Genomic DNA, 24,479 nt, shown 5'->3' with positions numbered 1-24,479 from the left:
ATGTATTACATCCCCCAAAAAGCCATATCCTTTGATGCAATCTTGTAGGGGCAGACATATTAGTGTTGATTAGGTGTTGGAATCCTTTGAGTGTTTCCATGGAGATGTGATTCAATCATCTGTGGACAAGACCTTTGGTTGGATAATTTCCATGGAGGTGTTACCCCACCGATTCAGGGTGGGTCTGAATTAAATCACTGTAGCCATATAAATGAGCTGACAAACGGAAGGAACTCAGAGCAACTAAGAGTGACATTTTGAAGGGGAGCTGCAACTAAGAGAGGACAAAATGTCCAAGAGCAACATTTTGGAGAATGCTATTTTGAAATGCAACCTGGGAGCAAGTGGACGCCAGCCACGTGCCTTCCCAGCTAACAGAGTTTTTCCGGTCACCAATGGCCATCCTCCAGTGAAGGTACCCGATTGTTAATGCCTTACCTTGGACACTTTATAGCCTTAAAACTGTAACTGTGTAACCAAATAAACCCCCTTTTATAAAAGCCAATTCATTTCTGGTGTTTTGCATTCTGGCAGCATTAGCAAACCAGAACAAGAAGGATACACGGTAAAGAGATAATGTGGACATGTTCCAGGGAGAAGCATGCACTGAGTGGCAGTGGGTTGGCTTGCATATAGGAAGGTTTTGCTGGTGGCAGGTTTCCATAGTAACCTTTGAACACTAGGGACTTACAAGGTTTGTACTAACCATGGTTTGCATTAACAAGGTGTCTCCTTTGTTCTAGAAGGAGATGGCTATCAGGACTTGTGACCTGCCCTCACTTACCCAAAATTTGTCTTTGGGCAGATGTTCAATAATCTTTATGACCCCATGCTTTTTGTCATTAAGAGCTTGCTTTGGGCCCATGATTTTATAAGCTTTTATGGTTTGGGGAGGCTTCGGAGCTTTAGGGGGAAATTTTGTCCCATGAGAAGTTCACAGGCTGCGTTAACTCTTTTGAGGCTAAATAGAAGACCAGGACCACAGCCTTGGTGCCCTGCTCCATCCTGCCTCATTTTTACTGGCCCGTGACCGGGGACCTCAGCCCTGGGGTCCACTGGGCCCTGCTGGCTGCCTCCAAGTACGTGGCTCCTGCCTCAGCCCTGGCCAAATTTCCAAGTGGCCTGTGGTTCTCTCCAGTGTCCGAGCCCAGGAGCGAGAGGGCCAGAGCTGGGACTTGGGAGGAGAGCGGATAGAGGAGGGCAGGGGACCGAGCCCTGGAGAGATGGCAGGAGGCCCTGGCCAAACCTGGCCACCCCTTTCCAGAGCGCATGCAGGGTGGGGGTGGGGGTGGGGGGGCTGCTGCTGAGCAGCCGCTGCACCGCCCCACCCAGGGCCCCAGCTAACCCTCCAGCAGCCTGGGGGCCACAGAGATGTTCAGGGGCCCCCAGGATATGTGCAAACAGGCGTTTCTGGCTCACCCTGGTAACCCCCAGCAGAGTTTGCTCCCCAGGCCCCCTGCTCCTCCCGGCCTTTGGGGAGGGACAGACAATGGGTTTGCTGACTCTGAAGTAGCCCCAAGGCCTCCTGCTTCCAGGCTCTCACCAGACATTGACTGTTTCTCCACTCGGGCCTGCACAGGAAGCACGAAAAGGCTCTGTTTTGGCTCCTAAACCTGAGTAACCATCTGTGCCAGTTTGGGAGTGTTGTGAACCCCAGGAAACACTATGTTCTTTTGACCCACTCTGGTGGGTGCAGACTTTTTATGGGTAGGATATTTTGATTAGGTTGTTTCCATGGACACATGACCCACCCAATTGTGGGTGGGACCTTTTGATTAGATTATTTCCATGGAGGTGTGACCCCATCCATTCAGGGTGGGTCTTGATTAGTTTACTGGAGACCTTAAGAGAGCTCAGGGGCTGACACAGACCCAGATGCTTGGAGATGCTGGGGGGTGCAGACAGAAAGACATCTGGAGATGCTAAGAGATGAAACCCAGAGTTTGCTCTGGAGAAGCCCGAGAGAAATGCCCTGGGAGAACAAGCAAGGATGCACAGGAGCTGAGAGAAGCTAAGAGAGACAGAGGCCCAGAGACATTTTGGAGAAAGCCATTTTGAAACCAGAACCTGGGAGCAAAGGATCAGCAGACGCCAGCCACGTGCCTTCCCAGCTGATGGAGGTGTTCCGGATGCCATCAGCCTTTCTTCAGTGGAGGTATCCTCTTCGTGATGCCTTAATTTGGACACTTTTATGGCCTTAGAACCAAAAATTGGTAACCTAATAAATCCCCTTAATAAAAGCCAATCCACTTTTGGTGTTTTGCATAATGGCAGCATTAGCAAACTAGAACACCATCTGTCTCCTGGAGACAGCAAGAAATCACGGCACTTGCAGTCTCTGTAAAATGGGGAGACCGGAGGCCTCTCTCTGAGTCGCTGTGAGGATCAGAGGACTGGAAGGGAGTGGCATTGCTCAGGGTGGCTAAGGGAAGGCGGGCACGACCCTCAGTGAGGAGGAGCTCCTGTCCTGCCCTCTGCTCTCCAGCCCTGCAGCTGGGTGGATCCCAAGGTCATCCCTGGGGTACCTGTGGGGCCACCAGGCATGCAGCACCCAGCAGAGCCCTCTCTGGGGAACTCGGCAGCCCAGCTCTGGCTGCTAATGGCTCCCTTCAAGGCTTGACTAAAGGAAAAAGGGAAGCTCCTGAGGATGGGGCATAAGGCCTTGGTTCCTGGGGCTCTGGGGGCCCCATGTGTCTGCCCCACCAAAGGGGTGCGGGGCTGGAGAAGCAGCTCCGTGCCACGACATGGAGGGGCCAGCCCTGACCTTCCTTTCTCTTGTTCACCCTCCCACAGGGGAGATGGGAGCCGAGGAGGAGGCTCTGGCGCTCACAGTCAGAGGGAGGAGACGGCTGCGTAACCTGCCCACATGGCGAGGGAAAGGAGCATCAGGGGAAGCCCAGGGCAGGTGGGGCTTGGAGCAGCCCTTGATCAGGGAAGGCTGCCTGGAGGAAGGGCCTCTTGGCTGAGCTTTGAAGGAGAGCCAGGACAAGGGGGGAGGGCTTTTGGGCAGAATGTCCACTACATCCTGGGTATGACCACATTAAGGAGTGCATGGGCTTGGGCACGGGCGAGGGTGTCCAGGGCAGGAGAACTGGGTCCTGTGGGCCTCCCAGGTCAAGTAAAGGAGTCTGAACTTGGCCCTGAGAGGGGCAGACGCATCGCAGCACTTCAAGGGGGGAGGTGACAACACCAGATTCTGTGTTAGGAAGGTCAGTGGATGGGGTGGGTGAACCAGCCCTTCCGCTCTGTCCCCAAGCCTCCAGGCTCATTCCTGCCCCAGCTCCTTTGCTGGAGCCCCTGCCCGTGCCCCTGCCCCGCATCTCTGCTGCCACTGGCCTCTTCCTTGCTTGGGTCCCAGCTCTCTTGCCCTGACTTCAAGTCCCTCCCTCACCGGCCGGTCTGTCTGCAGTCTGATTTTATGTTACTCCTGTGCATGGCACAGAACACTCACATATCCCCCACTTCATGGGTGGTGGGTGCCTGGAGGTGCTCCGCCAGAGAGAGGGGATGCTGGCCGGGCCCTTGCTGTGGCCACCGGCCTGCCCTGCAGCAGTGGCCGAGGGGCAGGTGCTCCAAGGCTGGTTCGGCACCTGGAGGGCCTGGACTCGATTCCCTGCCTCACCCTTGGGCTCCGTAGCTGCTGTGTCACCACACGCTCCCCTCTTTTTAGCCCACCTTCACATTTGGAAATCGGGTCAACGTAGCTGGACCTCCCTGTGAAAACCTACGAGCTCTTAAGTCCCTGGTGACTAACTGCAGGGTTAAAACAGGGACATCTTCTGAAGAGGACAGGAAGCCCTCCTGGTTCCTAATGCCACCCGCCCAGCAGGCTCCTGGAGGATTCTCGCAAGCTGGTGGCCGGCAGACAGCCGAGCCTTGCCCACTGAGTCAGCACCGGCCTCGTGGCCGGCTGCTGAGTCAGGCCTGCAGAGCTGGCAGTGCTGCAGCGGAGGCACTCGGGCGTCCTCCCGGCCTGGAAGTGCCGCCCTTCAGGGGCCTGGCGGTGCCGGCGCTGCAGCCGGGAGCTGCTGCCGCCGGTGGGTGCGAGAGGGGAGCGTGGGCATCGTTCTCTCGCCAGGCACCAGCCGGGTCAGCAGCTCGCCCCCTGCCCTTTTCCCGGCGCCTTGTGCCCCTTGGGTGGGGCCTCTGTGGCCGGGGAAAGGCCTGGAAAGTCCCCCCTGGGCTCGGAATCCAAGGCTCCAAGGGCCCTGGGGGTGGCGCGGGGGAAGGGCGCAGGGGCCTGGGCTTCCCGGGGCCTGGCCGAGCCTCGCCAGGGTCTTCCCTTCGGAGGGAGCCTATGGGACCGTCCTTGCAGGGTTAAGGGACGAGTCCAAGGAGAGCTGCAGCCTCCGACCGCGGCCTGTCACTCCCGATGCCCGACACCGGGAGCCGGACACGCCCGCGGAGGGGCTGAGGGCAGGCGGCCGGGTCGCGCCCCGCGGGCCACCCCACCCAGGCCCCCCCGCCGCGCGCCCGCAGAGGCGCCCGGGTCCCGGCAGCGCGCGGCCCGGGCGGGGCCGGTGACGTCATGCGGGAGGCGCCGCGCGGCATTGTGGGGCGGGGCCGGCGGGGGAGGAGGGACCCGGCGCCATCTTCGGCGGCGGAAGCGGAGCCGGCGGCGGAGCCCGGAGCGCGTCTGGGCGGCGGCGGCTGCGAGCAGGGGAGCGCGGGTGTGCGCGCGGCGGCCGAGAGGGACAGCGCGGCGGCCGGCCGAGGATGCTGCGGGGCGGCGGCGGCCCGGCCAGCGCCTCTCGCCCGTGACCGCGCCTCCGACAGCCGAGCCCCTCCGCGCGCCGGGCGGCCCCTCGGCGGCCCCTCGGCGGCCCGTCAGCGCGCGGGAGCAGGACGGTGAGTGCGGGCCCCGGCCCGACGCCTTCCCGGCCGCGCCCGAACCCGAGCTCGCTCCTCGGTGCCGTCCGGGGTTCGAGGCCCGCCCGGGGCTTTCTCCCCGAGCTCCTCCCCGCCAGCCGCCCGCGTCCCCGGCCCCTGCTGGGTGCCCCTCGCGGTCCCGCGGTGCCCCTCCCCGGTAAGCCTGCACGGTCCCCGGCTCCTCCTCGGTGCCCCTCCCGGTCCCTCCCCGGACCCCGTCCTCATCCCTGTCCCCGGTCCCGCCCTTGGTCCCGCAGCCCCGGCCCCGCAGCCCCCTCTCGGCCCTGCCGCGGGCGGGGGCGGCAGTTCCCGGGGACAGCTGCGGGCCTGGGAGGCGCGCGCTGCGGGAGGCGGCCGCCCCCGGGGACGGGCGGGCGGGGAGGAGGCCGCCGGCCGGGGCTGCTTTGTCCGGCGCTCGGTCTTCCTTCCGGCCCCCGCCCGCCCGGCGGCACCGCCCTGGACGCGCCTGGCATCCTCGCGCGCGGCGGGGCTGGTGGGCTCCGCGCCCCTTCCTTTGAGCGCCGCGGCGGACGGCGTTAACCCAGGCCGGCCTGGCTGCTCCCACCCGGCAGCAGCCTCCGTCCCGGAGTGCTCTTTTTGATTTTAGTCCTGGAGTACTTTTTCAGTCGTAAAATTGGACGTCCCCCTTTTCTTGGAAAAATAAAATAAAGCATTCAAAAAATAAATCAATGCGTGGTGAACTGCATGGTTTTATAACTTAGGATTTGTAGGTCATTTCCAGGTATTTTGTATGTTACAGTTGTTGCATCTTCAGCGTGTGGTAAGGAGTCCTTGCAAAAATCATGTTTTATAAAAGCATAAAAACAACGAAAAACTGGAGATATATACTATTTAAACTGTTGAGTGAAAGGGCAGTTGGATACTGGATTCTTTGCATTATTAGTTAAATTCCATTTTTTGGGGGTGGTTCTTTGTTTTGTGCAGCATGACTAAGCCATTGATCAAAACCAGTAGCTCGGAATGCGTTGCAATAGTTAAGTGAAGACACATTAGGAAATTGGAACAACCTTCTTAAGTCTCATAATTGAATTGGTGGGAAATTTGACTCATTGTTATGTTTCCTACGTATTTGTAAGAATGCAGTGGCACTATTAAAATGTCGACACTGTGTGTGGAGTTATGTGTAGGAGGGTCAGAACTCGTGAGAGCCAGTTTCCCCAAGTCACCAAGGAATGCACCATCATGTGCACTCGCCCCGGCCGCTGGTGGTGCTCCTTGCCCAGCACTGTGGAGGACCAGGGCGGGCACTGCACTGGACCTGCCTACCTTTCTTGCAGTGTCTGCTTATAGAAACACTAGACAACACATAGGGGGCATATAAAGAAATGTGGAGGGGTTCAGGACAGTGATTAGACAAGGAGGTTAGCAAGGAGGAGGGAGGACATGCCTTCCGGAAGGATTCGGTGTCTTCAGTGCTTCATAATAAATGAAAACTTACTGCAGTTATTTAAAACTATGCATTTATTATGTCTCATAATGTTTCCAACAAAAGATTGATGTGTAGCTTTCCATATTGGGCTCAAAACTGTTTAAGCATGTCATATAATTGTGTAAAAAGAAAACTAAAAATAGGAAAAGGCAGAAGTTGAACAAAATGAACCTGGAAGCAGTTTTTGTGGATACATGTTGCCAATTAAATGGTATGATAAGAAACCAGTATTTTATGTAACAAATAATTCGTTAATATCCTAAACAAGAGTAAAGGAAAAATTTAAGTGCCAAACTGCAGGGAATAGAATAAAAATGGTAAGCAAATTCGGATCATGAAAGCATGGTCTTAAAAAAAACACACTGTCAGATGCCTACTGAGGGCCACCTTGCTGAATGCCAGGTGCTGTGCCACGCAGCTGGGGATATGGCGATAGAAGAGAATTGTCTTCTAGGAACTCCCAGTCTGGGTGGGGTGGGGTGGGGGACCCAGAAGTAAACAGCCAGACACCACAGATGAGGGTGGAGCTGTGATGAGCGAGGAGAAGGGGTGGGGGTGGGGGAAGGCAGGTGGTGACTCCTGGTCTGTGTAGGGGACAGAGTCCCGCTGCGGTAAGGTGGGGAACATTAGGAAGGGTGAGGGGTGAGAACGGAGAGATGAGCTTGTGGCAGGCCTTTTGTGGTCTGCCCAGGAGGTTGTTCTCATCCTGAGGGTGTCAGGGAGGACTGGAGGGCTGGGGGCAGGAGATGACATTTAGTGGGCACAGGCAGCAGCCTTGCAGGGGGTTTGAACTGGGATGGAAGGATGGAGGCTAGTGGGAACCTGGAGGAGCAGCGGGATTAGAGGGGTTTAGGGTTCGAGGGGACCTGACTCAGTGCCTGATGGGTGGGTTGAGGGTGGGGTGAGGGTGGGGGCACAGGCAGGAAGGCGGAGGGATAGGGAGAGGAATCCAGGGACCACCAGCCGAGTGGGCCTGTTCACACGTGAGTCAGACCCTGTGGGTCCTCTGCCCGGGTTCTTGCCACTGTCCCACGGCCCTCACCAGCACAGTTGGGGCACATTCGGGGCTCTGAAAGTGTGGGCCTGGCAGCGGGCACCTCCCCTCCATGTCCCTTATATCCTGCCCTGCTCTGTTTTTCTCCTTGGCACTTCTGAAATACCATATTATTTTACCTAATTGTTTTGTTTTGTTTATTGCCTTTCTCCTCCATTTACATTCCTAATCTCCGGGAGGGCGGGGATTTGGGTCTGTTTTCTTCATTGTCAGTGGCTTGATACTTACTGAATAGTTGTCGAATGATACATCTAGGTGCCTCCCTGAATCCTAGTTTGGGTGGCCTGCCTGGTGGAGGTGATACCTACTGGATGGGAAAGAGTAGGAGAGAGGGGGTGAGCTTGGTTTTGGAGAGTTAAATTGGAAGTGCTCATCGGACACCAAATGGACTGACAGGCGGTTGGATATATGTCTAGAGCTCAAGAGGGAGATTCAGCCTGGAGAGGAAGATTTGAGAGACCTCATCCTATTGTTAGAAGCCAGTGGCAGCCATCATGACCTCTTCTGGGGAGAGCAAGGAGGCGCCCTGAGCCCTGAACACCCGAACAGCCGGCGGTGACTGCGGCGCGCCCTGGAGGTGGGGTAGACAGCCTTGAGGGCCCCGCAGGAGGAGGGAAAGCTCAGGGAAGAGGTGGACCGAAAAACCTCTATTGGGTTTGGCTTTAAGAGATTAGCAATGACCTTTAAACTTTCCCTGAGAATATTACCTCCTACGGCAGGAAGGCTAATTTGGATATTACTTGCGTTCTTTCCATCGCAAGGCATCCTTGTATAGTTCTACTCTCTAGCCTCCTGGTTAATATACTCTCGAAATCCAAAATGAATTATTGTATTTTGGTTTTTACTATTTTTTGGAGGCAGGTGAAAGCAGTTTGGATCTATACTTATGAATATACTTGGTGTGTTGTCCATACTTTAGCAAAATAAAGCAGGTAAGTGATTATCAATAGAATAAGCATTTTAAGCTGAGTTGTATGCATATGTAAAGTAGAAGTTATTTTCTTGGTTCCAGAATATCCCAGTTACATCAATTTACACTTTGGATTGTTGCCTGATTTCAAATGCATAATGGGGAAATTTATGTCCAAGCCCTAAAAACAGAGGCTTTTCAGTCCACCTCTTCCCTGAGCTTTCCATCTGATAGCGTCTCTGAAGTTCACTATAGTAGTAATAATAAAACCGACAGTGCTAGTGAACTCGGCACCACACCGGATACAAATGGTACTAGAACTACCTCTGATGTATTGTTGAGGAAGGCGAAGTTTAGAGAGGGCAAGTTCCTGAAAGTTCCACAGGTGGTGAGTAGAGCCCGGCTTCAGGCCCACGTTTTAGGCCTTTGGTGCCCTTGCTGTGCTGACAGCCGCTGCAGTACCCCCTGCCCGTGCCCCCCACCCCCCCATCAGCCTCCCGGCTTCACGCTGCTGTCCGTCTCCTCTTGGTGCTCATTCCTGGGAGCAGATTTGCTCAGGTCGAGGTAGATGGATGTTGAGTTTTCCGAGGTGGTTGTGCCATTCTCCACTCTACCAGCTGTGTGCGAGTGTCAGGTTGCTGCCTGGTCTCTGAAGGTGGGGCTTGTCGTTTGCATCTGAGCCTTCCGGGTGGGTGGGCTGCGGGGGCATGTCAGGATTTTGCGGTGCCCCCCATCACGGATGCCGGCAGGCACTCACTCCTGTGCTTGGCCTCTTGTGTGCCTCTTTGTAGTATCTGTTCCGTTGTCTGGCCCTTTTAAACACTCGTGTTGTCTTTTTATTATTGAGTGTAGGAGTTCTTTACATATTCTTTACATATATAAGTCCTTTGTGAGATATACATGTTTTGAATTTTTCTCCCAATCTGTAGCTTAACTATTTTTGACAGTGCTTTTTGATAACCATTAGTTTTAATTTTGATGAAGTCCAGTTTATCAAGCTTTTTCTGTTATGATTCCTGCTTTCTGTGTCTTCTGTTTATATTTTTTGTGTTCGTATTTTTAATGCAATTTTATTGAGATATAATCATAGTCATTCAAAGTGTACAGTCAGTTCACAGTATTGTCATATAGTTGTGCTTTCATCGCCACAGTTAAACTTTGAACATTTTCATTACTCCAAAAATAAAATAAAAAATAAGATAAAAAAGAACATCCAAAACATCCCATTCCCCTCCTCCCCCCAGTTTATTTACTTTTTAAAAATATAGTTTAATTGAGATATATTCACACACCCTATAGTCATCCACAATGTACAGTTATTCATAGCACCATCATATAATTGTGAGTTCATCACCAGAATCAATGTTTGAATCTTTTCCTTACTCCAAAATAAAAAGAAAAGCAAAAGAGAACACCTAAATCTTTCCATCCCCTCCATCCTGCTGTTCTTCATCTAATTTTTGTCCTCATTTTCCCACTCATCCGTCCATACACTGGATAAAGGGAGTGCAAGCCATAAGGTTTTCACAATCACACAAACAGTGCAAGCTACACAGCTATACAGTCGTCTTCAGGAATCAAGGTCACTGGGTTGCAGTCTGACAGCTTCAGGTATTTCCCGCCAGCCACTCCAACACACTAAAGAGTAAAAGCTGATATCTGTATAACCCATAGGAAGCCCTCCAGAGTGACCTCTCAACTCCATTTGAAATCTCTCAACCACTGGAAACTTATTTTGTTTCATCTCTCTGTTTATGTTTTAAAATCATTTAAAAGTATATTTTTTGGGGGAGAAATGCATGAAACAGAAGGTTGTAAAAGTGTGAGGGTTGTCCCTTTTCCTATTTCCTCTCTCCGAAGAAAACTGGTTTTAAAAATGTTTTAATTCCCTTTCCTTAGTTAGGAAAGAAAATTATTCCACTGATTAACACTTAAAATACCTAAACTTACTCTTATGGTATTATGTTAATTTGCTGACATTTTTTCATTTTGAATTAAAAACATGCGTTTTCTACCACAAAATTAATGCTATTTATATTCTCTTGCCCCAGATTCGCCTGAGTACCTCATTATGTATTCTCTGAGTCATGCAGGCACATGGAGCTGTTGTTTCCCCTCCACTTGCTCAGCCAAGGACTTGTGATGGAGACATTTGCCTCCTCAGGGCTTGCTCCTCCTTGTTTTAGGAAAAAAAGTGCGTGTTCGGGTAGCCGCCTTCCCCGTTTAGAATTGCATCTGAAGAAGTGGAGTCACAGCGGGTGGCCAGGGTCCCCTGCACCAGCCAGGAGAGGGCCGGGGGCTGCCGTCGGCGTTGACGCCAAGCTCACAGCGTGCAGGCCAAGTTTTCTCGATGTCCCAGTAATGTCCTTTCGGACCTTTTTCTTCCACTAGTAGATCCAGTCCAGGGTCAAGTATTGTATTTTTTTTTTTTTTTAATGTTTGAAATAGGAGGAAGGTTGGGGTAAAATTTGTCAGACTAGTGATAATTGTACTACTTGTTAATTGGTAGAATGCCTTATTGTGTGTGTGTGTATAATCTCATTGTCTGTTTCGAAAGAGACTATGAATAAATATAGTAAATAATCAGGCTGTGGAGATGGAAAATAACTATATGAAATATAAAATATTTTGATCTCTAATATGACAAAAATATAATCTATATGACCTAGAATAATCTTTAAAAGAGTACCTTTAGAATGTAACTAATTCTGGTTTAATTTTTTTTAATAAAATATTCAGTGTATTCAGTGTTTCTATTAATACTTCAGTGTTAGGTTGGTCTATTTTTGTTACTGCAGAAGTGTCAAATCCTTTCTGTATCTAAGGGTTTGAGAACTTCCCTTGTCCGCGGCTCTAGACTGCCCAGTTTAGCACTGTTCTCTTCTGTTATTGGTGAGCTCCGATATGAAGCACCAAGGGTGTGTGTGTGAGCATGTGTGTGTGTGAGTGTGTTAGCACAGCAGCATGACTGTTCAGGATGCGTGTGGTCAGGGCATAGAGAGCTCAGATTCAATTCCTGGTGTGTCATTAACGTGTCGAGTGAGCGCAAGTCACTTCTTAAACTGTCACAGTTTTCTCAGCATCAATGGGAATTATGGTGATAGTTGTCTAAACTACCTACAGATTTTTTGTTCCTGTTGTGATAAAACAATACATGAAAATGCTCCAAAAACTAAAATGCTGGACAAACTTGAATTCTTAATATACATATTGCATTATACTTTTTTGGTTTTGCTTTTAACAAAGGTATACATAAACTTTTTTGCATGTAGGCTTTTAAAAAATAAACCTTTTGTTTTAGAACTGTTTTAGATGTACAGAAATGTTGCAAAGCTAGCACAGAGGGTTCCTGCCTTCCCCTCACCCCTTTCCCAATTGGTGACTTCTTACATTACTAGGGCCCGTTTGTCACAACTAAAGAACCAATGGGGTTCATTACTGTTGACTGAATTCAGCACTTTATTTGGATTTCACCCCTTTCCCCTCCTGTCCTTTCCTGTCCCGGGACCCCACCCAGGAGCCCACTTTGCAGTCAGTGTCAGGTCTCCTTAGTTTCCTCTGGGCTGTGACAGTTTCTCAGATGTCCATTGTTTCTGATGATGTTGACCGTGTTGAGGAGCCCTGGTCAGGGGGCTTGTAGCATGCCCCCCATGTGGGTTTGTCTGGTGTTTTTCTCATCGTTAGGCCAGGGTTCTGGGTTTTGGGGAGAAACACCACTGTGCCTAGCGCACAGTGTCTAAGACCCTCCTACAGCAAACACTCCAGGGTCCTTGGAGGAAGGGCTGGTTCTAGGGCCATGGCACGACGAGCTGCCCGGAGCTTCCTGTAGTGCCAGGAAGCAAGGAAGTGCTTAAAAAACAATAGGATGGGCACACCACAGAGGAATCAAATGAAAGAGCTCCCACTGGTCAAAGCTGGAATGATTTGAGTAGCAAAACAAATTGCCTGGCATTGGATTACAACTCAAAGTATAAAATAAATACCCACGGGTCCATACTGATTTAAATAAGTGATTGAATAAATATATAGGGGGAAAGGGGTGGTGAAGAGACAAATCTCCCACACGGCAGAATTCTAAACAGTTTATGTGGATACTCCCCTCTGCAGGAGCTGAGCTGCACTTGACTTGCTTCCTAAGAAAAGAGGGAAAGGGATGGGTGGAGGGGTGGGGTGGCGGTGGTAACTTTACAGTGGAGGGACCTGTGATGGCGGCCTCAGCCGGGGATCAGGAGTGACACGGATGGTTAAAAATCGTGTCGATAATTATGTGCCCCTGACATGATGTGAGGAGAGGGGTCTCTGCACATTTTTTTTAGAGTCAAATAGTTTTGTAGGAATTTTTTGTCACTCACTTGCTCGCCCTTTTCCTTTCCCTAGAAGCATCCCTTTTCACTTGATTCTTCTTAGTTGTTACCGTTTCTGACAAACGTGCATATTGCTACCTGATGTGTTTTCAGGGTTGACTTCCCACTTGGATGTTTCAGTGCTCTTCTCTTTCCTAATTCTCACCACCCGTGTGCACCCTTTGTATTTCCACACCTCCCGTATGATTTCATTTTAATTTTGGTGAGATCAATATTTACTATTTCTCCCTTACTGACTACATAAACACCATAGCTGAGTCATGTAATAGACTATAATGACTTTCCTGTTCAATGTTTTGTTTTCTTTGGAGTTGATCATTATCTTGCTTTTATTTCCTTACTCTCTTAAGTTAGCACCGATTCGACCCCAGATTCCTCCCCAGCTGTCCTCTACAGTTGGCACATGGCTGTCATCCTGGCTTTTCCCTTCCCCCTTTGCTCCCACCTGTATTGGAATCCTGTTTCCTGTCTTCCTCTACTCCACACTTTCTTCTTTCTTGATCTCCCTTTATTTTGGTTGAGCACATCTTCCAGGAACCTGGGACTGGGTGCGTGGGAGGTAATGTTTCTTGAGACCTTGAATGTGTGAGAATGTCTTTATTCTGCTCTCACAGTTGACTGAGAGTTTCTGACTTGGAAATACTTTTCCTTCAGAATTTTAAGACCTTTGTTTCATTGCCTTTAGCTTCTAATGTTGCTGTTGAGAAGTCTGAAGCCATTCTGATTCCTGATTCTTTCTACATGAACTTGCCCCATCCTGGAAACAAGTTGGGTATTCTTTTGTCATCAGTGTTCTGAAATTTCACTGTTAGGTCTTTTTTCTCCTTTGTGCTTGGATATGATGAACTTTTTAAATTTGGAAATTCATGTCTTACAATTCTGGGAAACTTTCATGAACTATTTCATGAGTGTTTTCCTTCCCTCTGTTTTTGCTGTTCTCTCTTTCCAGTACTTTGGTTATTGGGATTTTGGACATCATGGACAGATTCCTAGTTCTCTTATCTTTTCTCTCCTATTTTTCATCTCTGTCCATTTTGCTCTACTTTCTGGAACATTTCCTCAAGTTTATCTTCCAAGCCTTCTATTGAGCTTCTCATTTCTATTATTAATTTCATTTCTGCTTTTAATTTCTGAAAGTTTTTTTCCATGAAAAAAATTTAAACACAATGTTGTGTTCTTGTTTTAGCCTCTCTTATATCTTCAGCAATACTAATAATATATTTTGAAAGTTTTTTACTTAACGTTTCCTCCACCCCCCACCCTGTTCTTCTTTTTTTAATTAAAGTAGTTCTGGGTTTACAGAACAATAATGCATAAAATGCAGGATTCCCATATACCACCCTATTATGGACACTTTGCACATTTGTTACATTTGTTACACCTTGCACATTGGTACATTTGTTACAATTGATGAAAACATTTTTATGATTGTACTATTAACTATAGTCCATGGTTTAACGTAGGGGTCACTGTGAAATGCAGTTTCATGGATTTTTTATTTTTAATTTTTATTCTGTTAACATATATGCAACCTAATTTCTCCTTTTAAGCACAATCAGATATATATTTTATTGCTGTTAATTAAATTCACAGTGTTGTGCTACTGTCACCACCATTCATTACCAAAACATTTCCATCTTTCCAGATATGAATTTTATCCATTTTAAACCTTCACTCTCCTATCCCCACTCCATCCTCTGGTACCCTCTATTCTAGCTTCTGACTCTATGAGTTTGCTTATTCTAATTATTTCATATCTGTGAGATCAGATCACACGGTAGTTGTCCTCTTGTGTCTGGCTTATTTCACTCAACATGATGTCTTCAAGGTTCATCCATGTTGTCGCATGCTTCAGTACTTCATTCCTTTTTGTGGAAGAGTAATACTCCATTGTGTGTACATACCATATTTTGTTTATCCATTCATCGGTTAATGGACACTTGGATACTATTTTTTTCCATCCTTTCACTTTGCCCTACTTGTGTCTTTGAATTTAAAGTGAGTCTCTTGCAGACAGCATAGGGTCATACTTTTTTTTTCATCCGTTTTGAAAATCTTTTGTCTTTTGACTTTAGAGTTTAACCCATTTACGTTCAAAGTCATTACTGATAATGCAGGACTTTCTTCTACCATTTTGCTATTTAGCCTTTGTTAGTTTTTTTCACCTCAATTCTTTTGTTAATGCCTACTTTTATATTTATTTGATATTTTGTGTTTACCATATTGAGGGCCTTCTCATTTCTATCTGGATATATTTTTCATATATTTTCCTAATAGTTACCATGGGGTTAAAATTTAACATCATAAATATTAATCAGTCATGTTTGGTTTGATACCAGCCTGATTTCGACAGCATACACATACACTGTTCTTATAACCCTATGTACACTGTGCCTATTTCCCTCCATCCCCCTACATTTTTTGTACCTGATACCAAGTATATCTTTGTATCTTGTATATACAAAACCATAGATTTATCATTACCTTTTATGCAATTGCTTTTTAGCACCTGTAGGAGGTAAGAAGTGGAGTCACGTACCAAAAAGCCAATGCAGTAGTACTGGCACTTACAATTACCCAAATGGTTACCTTTGTTTCTTTATGCTTCTTTGACCACTGTCTCATGTACTTTCCCGTCAGTCTAGTGGGCAGGTCTGGTGGTGATGAGCTCCCGCAGCCTCAGCTTTGCTTCTGGGAGAATGTTTTGTTTGAGTAAGCAGGTGGAGCGTGTTCGTAGGCAGGCCTGTGGGAGGAACACGTGGGCACTGTCGGGAAGACAGGTGAGACAGGCGAGAGGCTGGGCAGTGTGGGGCCCTTTGCCTTTATAGATTAGTGTCACTTACCCCCCTCCCTTGTTGAGGGCGTCCTCCTTCCCGCTCTTCTCTCTGGGTGGTGCCTGGTGGTGGTCAGTGCCTCTGGGTGGGTGGGCTGGCCCAAGCGGCTTCATTGCTGTTCTCCTCGGAGACACTGTCTCCCAGGGGCCTGACCGCTGTTGGGAATTTGCTCGTGCTCAGCCGTGCCACCGCCCTAATCCTAACCCCGTCTCACTTCCCGCTCAGGGATTTCTGACTCCCCTTAATCTTAAGGGAATTTGGGTCTTGGTCTGTCTGCTGTGATTGCTTCAAGCTGTCAGAGGGTTGCAGGCCCTGGTGGGAGCACAGAAGTCTCCAGCTGTGTTACTGAGGGCGGCTGGTTGAGTGTGGTCTCCCTCAGTTTGCTTTTTTTTTTTAATCATTTTTTTTTTTATTGTGGAATATAACGTGTTTATACAGAAGTGATAACTTTCCAAGTGCAACTTAACAAGTAGTTAGAGAGCAGATTTCAAAGAATATTATAGGTTACAGTTCCACAGTTTCAGTTATTTCCTTATGAAATATAACATATATACACAAAGGTAATATCTTTTAAAGTATGATCTTTCAAAGTATATGTAACAAGCAGATATATAGGAAGTTTCCAAAGTTGTTACAAATTATAGTACCATAGTTTCAGTTATTTCCTTATTTTGAAATCTAACATATATACAAAAAGGTGATAGCTTTCAAATTACAACTTAACAAGTAGCTGTATAGCAAATTTCAAAGATTATTATGGGTTACAGTTCCACCATTTCAGTTCTTGTCTTCGAGCTATTCTAGTACGCTGGCAACTAAGAAAAAGAAAACTATATATAGATTCAGCATTCATAATCCTTTGTTAAATTCCATCTTGTCTGTTGCTCCCCCTTCCTCTAGTTTAATCCCTTTCCTGATCTTCAGGGATGTCTAGGCAGTGACCACCCTAACCTGTTCATGTTGAGAAGGGGTGTTGACATTACGAGCAAAGGGGACATACTAGTTGATGTTCTTGAAGAGGCTGTTGCCCCTGGGTTTGGGGACTTAGCTGGCATAGGAGCTCTCTGAAGGATTTAAGTTTCTGGAGAATAAACTTAGTGAGTGAAACTTTTAGAGAGTCTCAAATACGGAGCTGGGTATTCTTTAAGGTTTTGGGGACTACTGTTGACTTGGGCTTATCATACTGTGGCCATTTGGCATATCTAGGTGAGGCTTGCATAGGGGTAACCTCCAGGACAGCCTCTTGGTTGTATTAGAATTCCCTTAGCCACTAAAACTTTATTTGTTGTCTTTCTTTCCCCTCTTTTAGTCAAAAAGGCATTCTTAACCCCTCGATGCCAGGGTAACATGTCACCAGGAAGGCTCATTCACCTTGGGGGTCCTGTCCCACTTCAGGGGGAGGGTGATCAATTTATTTGCAGAGTTAGGCTTAGAGAGAGGAAGTCTACCTTTGAGCAAGAAAAGAGGTTCTCTGGAGGTGACTCCTAGGCACAATTACAGGTGGGCTTAGCCTCCGCTTTACAGCCATAAGTCTCACCTGAGCAACCTCAAGACAGAGGGCTTGACTTATAAAGCAGGGGGTTCCTAAATTCACAAAGCATATGTTACATCCACAATAATCCATCCATATTTCACATTATCATCACTTAGTTGTACAACCCTCATCATTCTCCATTAAAAACAGTTCTCATGATCCAGAACATCTCGTAGCTCTTATCAACCCTTAATTATTTCTGCCTAGTATTTGTCTAATACTAGTATGGTATTCCTATTAATTATAGTCCCTAGTGTGCAATATGTAGATTTTTCCCATATACCCTTCTGTTGTCAACTCTCTCTGCTAGTGTCATACCTTAGAAGTATATCATGCAAGCACCTACCTGTATTTGTGGTGCTGATCTATGGGAGACATGCCTTCAAACAACCCTTTTCAATCCTATTCACCTCCAATACAGCGCTGATAGTTATAATCCCATTAACAAATGATCGCCACCCCTATCCATTACCATACCTTTGAATTCACCATTATTAACATATCTGAACATATTAATCATACCCCCTCACTAGCTACTGTCTATCACTAGGTCCTCAATATTCTGTAAGACATTGATTTTACATTATTCATATAGTTCATAGAAGCGGTAACATAAAATATCTCTCCTTTGGTGTCTGACTTATTTCACTCAGAATTATATCTTCAAGGTTCATATGTTGTCATATGTTTCCTGGACCTTTGCTGCATAGTATTCCATCATGTGTATATGCCGCATTTTGTTTATCCACTCGTCTGTTGAAGGACGCTTGGATTGTTTCCATCTCTTGGCGATCGTGAACAGTGCTGCTATGAACATTGGTGCACAAATCTCTGTTTGTGTCACTGCTTTCAAATCTTCTGGGTATATACTGTGAAGTGGAATTGCTGGATCATAGGGTAATTCAATATGTAGTTTTCTGAAAAACCTCCAGACTGTCTTCCAGAGTAGCTATACCATTATACAGTCCCACCAGCAATGAATAAGAGTCCCAATTTCTCCACATCCTTTCCAGCATTTGTTGTATTTCTCTTTGTTGGATGGTAGCCATTCTTAACTGATGTGAGATGATAGATATCTCATTGTGATCTTGATTTGCATCTCCCTAATAGCTAGTGAAGATAAACATTTTTTCATGTATTTTTTAGCTGTTTGTATTTCCACTTTGGAGAAATGGCTTTTCGTATCTTTTGACCATTTTATAATTGGGCTGTCTGTATTGTTGTTGAGTTGTAGCATTTCTTTGTATATGCAAGATATCAGTCACTTATCAGCTACATGGTTTCTAAATATTTCCTCCCATTGCATTGGCTGCTTCTTTACCTTTTTGACAAATTCCTTTGAGGTACAGAAGCTTTTAATTTTGACGTGTTCCCATTTATCTATTTTTTTCTTTCATTGCTTGTGCTTTGGGTGTAAGGTCTAAGAAACAACCTCCTAATACTGAGTCTTGAAGGTGTTTCCTTATATTATCTTCTAGGAGTTTTATGGTATTGTCTCTTATATAAAGTCTTTGATCCACTTTGAGTTAATTTTTTTATAGGGTGTGAGGTAGGGGTCGTCTTTCATTCTTTTTGTTATGGCTGTCCAGCTCTCCCAGCCCCATTTGCTGAAGAGACTGTTCTGTCCCAGTTGAGTGGATTTGGGGGCCTTATCAAAAATCAGTCAACCATTTATCTGGGTGTCTATTTCTGAACTCTCAATTCCATTGATCAATATGTCTATCTTTATGCCAATACCAGGCTCTTTTGACCACTGTAGCTTTATAATAGGCTTCAAAGTCTGCAAGTGTAAGTCATCCCATGTTGTTTTTTTTTTTTTTTTAAAGGATGTTTTTGGAAATTCGATGTCCATTTCTCTTCCAAATAAATTTGATAACTGTCTTTTCCAAGTCTGCAAAGTAGGTTGTTGGAATTTTGATTGGAATTGCATTGAATCTGTGGATTACTTTGGGTAGAATTGACATCTTAACAATATTTAGTCTTCTAATCCATGAGCATGGAATATTTCTCCACCTATTTAGGTCCTTTTTTATTTCTTTTAGTAAAATTTTGTAATTTTCTGTGTAGACGTCTTTTATATCCTTGGTTAAGTTTATTCCTAGGTACTTGATGTTTTTAAGTGCTATTGTGAATGGAATTTTTTTTTTCTTTTTTCTTTTTTTTTGATTGTCTCTTCAGTTTACTCATTACTAGTGTATAGGGACATTACCAATTTAGGTGCATTAATCTTCTATCCCGCCACTCTGCTGAATTTGTTTATTAGCTCAGGTAGCTTTGTGGTCGAATTCTCAGGCTTTTTCAAGTATAAGATAATATCATATGCAAATAATGACAGTTTTGCTACTTTTCTAACTTGGATACCTTTTGTATCTTTGTCTTTGCGAATTGCTCTGGCTAGAACTTCAAGCATGATGTTGAATAATAGAGGTGAAATGGGCATCCTTGTCTCGTTCCTGATCTTTGGGGGAAAGCTTTGAGCCTCTCACCATTGAGTAACATGCTGGCTGTGGGTTTTTCATATATGCCCTTTATCATATTGAGGGTTTCTTCAATTCCTACCTTTTGAAGTGTTTTTATCAAAAGGGGATGTTAAATTTTGCCAAATCCTTTTTCAGCGTCTATTGAGATGATTATTTGATTTTTACGTTTTGATTTATTAATGTGTTGAAGTACATTGATTGATTTTCTTATGTTGAACACCCTTGCATGCCAGGAATGAGCCCCACTTGGCTGTGGTGTGTAATTTTTTTAATGTGCCTTTGGATTTGATTTGCAAGTATTTTGTCTAGGATTTTTGCATCTCTATTCATCAGGGAGGTTCGCCTATAGTTTTCCTTTTTTGTAGTGTCTTTATCTGATTTTGGTATCAAAGTGATATTAGCTTCATGAAATGAGTTAGGTAGTGTTCCTTTTTCTTCAGTTTTTTGAAAGAGTTTGAGCAGGAATGGTGTCAATTCTTTTTGGGAAGTTTCCCTATGAAGCCATCTGGCCCTGGGCTTGTATTTGTAGGTAGATTCTTGATGACTGATTGGATCTCTTTGCTTGTGATTGGTTTGTTGAAGTTTTCTGTTTCTTGACCAGGTTGTTCATGTGTGTCCAGGAAATTATCCATTTCCTCTAAATTGTTTAGCTTGTTGGCATACAGTTGTTCATTGTATCCTCTCTTTTTTTTTTTTTTTAATCATCATTTTATTGAGATATATTCACATACCACGCAGTCATACAAAACAAATCGTACTTTCGATTGTTTACAGTACCATTACATAGTTGTACATTCATCACCTAAATCAATCCCTGACACCTTCATTAGCACACACACAAAAATAACAAGAATAATAATTAGAGTGAAAAAGAGCAATTGAAGTAAAAAAGAACACTGGGTACCTTTGTCTGTTTGTTTCCTTCCCCTATTTTTCTACACATCCATCCATAAACTAGACAAAGTGGAGTGTGGTCCTTATGGCTTTCCCAATCCCATTGTCACCCCTCATAAGCTACATTTTTATGCAACTGTCTTCGAGATTCATGGGTTCTGGGTTGTAGTTTGATAGTTTCAGGTATCCACCACCAGCTACCCCAATTCTTTAGAACCTAAAAAGGGTTGTCTAAAGTGTGCGTAAGAGTGCCCACCAGAGTGACCTCTCGGCTCGTTTTGGAATCTCTCTGCCACTGAAGCTTATTTCATTTCCTTTCACATCCCCCTTTTGGTCAAGAAGATGTTCTCCGTCCCACGATGCCGGATCTACATTCCTCCCCGGGAGTCATATTCCACGTTGCCAGGGAGATTCACTCCCCTGGGTGTCTGATCCCACGTAGCGGGGAGGGCAGTGATTTCACCTTTCAAGTTGGCTTAGCCAGAGAGAGAGGGTCACATCTGAGCAACAAAGAGGCATTCAGGAGGAGACTCTTAGGCACAAATATAGGGAGGCCTAGCCTCTCCTTTGCAGCAACCGTCTTCCCAAGGGTAAAACTTATGGTAGAGGGCTCAACCCATCAAACCACCAGTCCCCTACGTCTGTGGTCATGTTAGCAACCATGGAGGTGGGGTAGGCGAATACCCCTGCATTCTCCACAGGCTCCTCAAGGGGGCACTACATCTTTTTTTTTTTTTCCTTGTTTTTCTTTTTTTTTTTTTAACTTTCCCTTCTTTTTTAAATCAACTGTATGAAAAAAAAAGTTAAAAAGAAAACAAACATACAATAAAAGAACATTTCAAAGAGACCATAACAAGGGAGTAAGAAAAAGACAACTAACCTAAGATAACTGCTTAACTTCCAACATGTTCCTACTTTACCCCAAGAAAGTTACCTAATATAGCAACATTTCAGTGAACTTGTTCCTACTATATCCATCAGAAATTAACAGACCATAGTCATTTCTGGGCATCCCCAGAACGTTAAATAGCTTATCTGTTCTTCTTGGATTATTGTTCCCCCTTCCTTAATTGCTCTCTATTGCTAGTTCCCCTACATTCTACATTATAAACCATTTGTTTTACATTTTTCAAAGTTCACATTAGTGGTAGGATATAATATTTCTCTTTTTGTGCCTGGCTTATTTCGCTCAGCATTATGTCTTCAAGGTTCATCCATGTTGTCATATGTTTCACCAGATCGTTCCTTCTTACTGCCGCGTAGTATTCCATCGTGTGTATATACCACATTTTATTTATCCACTCATCTGTTGAAGGACATTTGGGTTGTTTCCATCTCTTGGCAATTGTGAATAATGCTGCTATGAACATTGGCATGCAGATATCTGTTCGTGTCACTGCTTTCCGATCTTCCGGGTATATACCGAGAAGTGCAATCGCTGGATCGAATGGTAGCTCTATATCTAGTTTTCTAAGGAACTGCCAGACTGACTTCCAGAGTGGCTGAACCATTATACAGTCCCACCAACAATGAGTAAGAGTTCCAATTTCTCCACATCCCCTCCAGCATTTGTAGTTTCCTGTTTGTTTAATGGCAGCCATTCTAACCGGTGTTAGATGGTATCTCATTGTGGTCTTAATTTGCATCTCTCTAATAGCTAGTGAAGCTGAACATTTTTTCATGTGTTTCTTGGCCATTTGTATTTCCTCTTCAGAGAACTGTCTTTTCATATCTTTTGCCCATTTTATAATTGGGCTGTCTGTACTATTGTCATTGAGTTGTAGGATTTCTTTGTATATGCAAGATATCAGTCTTTTGTCAGATACATGGTTTCCAAAAATTTTTTCCCATTGAGTTGGCTGCCTCTTTACCTTTTTGAGAAATTCCTTTGAGGTGCAGAAACTTCTAAGCTTGAGGAGTTCCCATTTATCTATTTTCTATTTTGTTGCTTGTGCTTTGGGTGTAAAGTCTAGGAAGTGGCCGCCTAATACAAGGTCTTGAAGATGTTTTCCTACATTATCTTCTAGGAGTTTTATGGTACTTTCTTTTATATTGAGATCTTTGGTCCATTTTGAGTTAATTTTTGTGTAGGGGGTGAGGTAGGGGTCCTCTTTCATTCTTTTGGATATGGATATCCAACTCTCCCATCCCCATTTGTTGAAAAGACCATTATGGCTCAGTTCAGTGACTTTGGGGGCCTTATCAAAGATCAGTCGGCCATAGATCTGAGGGTCTATCTCTGAATTCTCAATTCGATTCCATTGATCTATATGTCTATCTTTGTGCCAGTACCATGCTGTTTTGGCAACTGTGGCTTTATAATCTTCAAAGTCAGGGAGTGTAAGTCCTCCCACTTCGTTTTTCTTTTTTAGAGTGTCTTTAGCAATTCGAGGCATCTTCCCTTTCCAAATAAATTTGATAACTAGCTTTTCCAAGTCTGCAAAGTAGGTTGTTGGACTTTTGATTGGGATTGCATTGAATCTGTAGATGAGTTTGGGTAGAATTGACATCTTAATGACATTTAGCCTTCCTATCCATGAACATGGAATATTTTTCCATCTTTTAAGGTCCTCTTCTATTTCTTTTAGTGGAGTTATGTAGTTTTCTTTGTATAGGTCTTTTACATCTTTGGTTAAGTTTATTCCTAGGTATTTGATTTTTTTAGTTGCTATTGAAAATGGTATCTTTTTCTTGAGTGTCTCTTCAGTTTGTTCATTTCTAGCATATAGAAACATTACTGACTTATGTGTATTAATCTTGTATTCCGCTACTTTGCTAAATTTGTTTATTAGCTCTAGTAGCTGTATCGTCGATTTCTCAGGGTTTTCTAGATATAAGATCATATCATCTGCAAACAATGACAGTTTTACTTCTTCTTTTCCAATTTGGATGCCTTTTATTTCTTTGTCTTGCCGGATTGCCCTGGCTAGCACTTCCAGCACAATGTTGAATAACAGTGGTGACAGCGGGCATCCTTGTCTTGTTCCTGATCTTAGAGGGAAGGCTTTCAGTCTCTCACCATTGAGTACTATGCTGGCTGTGGGTTTTTCATATATGCTCTTTATCATGTTGAGGAAGTTTCCTTCAATTCCTACCTTTTGAAGTGTTTTTATCAAAAACGGATGTTGGATTTTGTCAAATGCTTTTTCAGCATCTATTGAGATGATCAATTGATTTTTCCCTTTCGAGTTTTTAATGTGTTGTAATACATTGATTGTTTTTCTTATGTTGAACCATCCTTGCATGCCTGGAATGAACCCCACTTGGTCATGGTGTATGATTTTTTTAATGTGTCTTTGGATTCGATTTGCAAGTATTTTGTTGAGGATTTTTGCATCTATATTCATTAGGGAGATTGGCCGGTAGTTTTCCTTTTTTGTAGCATCTTTGCCTGGTTTTGGTATTAGATTGATGTTAGCTTCATAAAATGAGTTAGGTAGTGTTCCATTTTCTTCAATGTTTTGAAAGAGTTTGAGTAAGATTGGTGTCAGTTCTTTCTGGAAAGTTTGGTAGAATTCCCCTGTGAAGCCATCTGGCCCTGGGCATTTATTTGTGGGAAGATTTTTGATGACTGATTGGATCTCTTTGCTTGTGATGGGTTGGTTGAGGTCTTCTATTTCTTCTCTGGTCAGTCTAGGTTGTTCATATGTTTCCAGGAAATTGTCCATTTCTTCTACATTATCCAATTTGTTGCCATACAGTTGTTCATAATATCCTCTTATAATTTTTTTAATTTCTTCAGGATCTGCAGTTATGTCACCTTTTTCATTCATTATTTTGTTTATATGGGTCTTCTCTCTTTTTGATTTTGTCAGTCTAGCTAGGGGCTTGTCAATCTTGTTGATCTTCTCAAAGAACCAACTTTTGGTGATATTTATCCTCTCTATTGTTTTTTTGTTCTCTATGTCATTTATTTCTGCTTTAATCCTTGTTATTTCTTTTCTTGTACTTGGTTTAGGATTGGTTTGCTGTTCATTTTCTAGCTTCTTCAGCTGATCCATTAGTTCTTTGATTTTGGCTCTTTCTTCCTTTTTAATATATGCGTTTAGTGCTATAAATTTCCCCCTTAGCACTGCTTTTGCTGCATCCC

At 45.1% G+C, this 24,479-nt stretch overlaps 1 protein-coding gene across 1 annotated transcript in view; it reads left to right on the top strand.

The window, feature by feature from the left end:
- Positions 1-4,649: 4,649 nt before the first annotated feature.
- The window catches only part of KLC1 (kinesin light chain 1), an 89,040-nt gene continuing 69,210 nt past the window's right edge, over positions 4,650-24,479 (top strand). Inside the window, exon 1 of the mRNA XM_037831718.1 lies at positions 4,650-4,848. The gene's annotated coding sequence lies outside the window, so the exon portion shown is untranslated. The remainder of the gene's footprint in view (positions 4,849-24,479) is intronic.

The sequence above is a fragment of the Choloepus didactylus genome, chromosome 4 (genome assembly GCF_015220235.1).
Source record: "Choloepus didactylus isolate mChoDid1 chromosome 4, mChoDid1.pri, whole genome shotgun sequence".
NCBI classification, from domain to species: Eukaryota; Metazoa; Chordata; class Mammalia; order Pilosa; family Megalonychidae; genus Choloepus; species Choloepus didactylus.
Note: the sequence above shows the minus strand (reverse complement) of the source record. Positions and strands in the feature narration are given on the sequence as shown.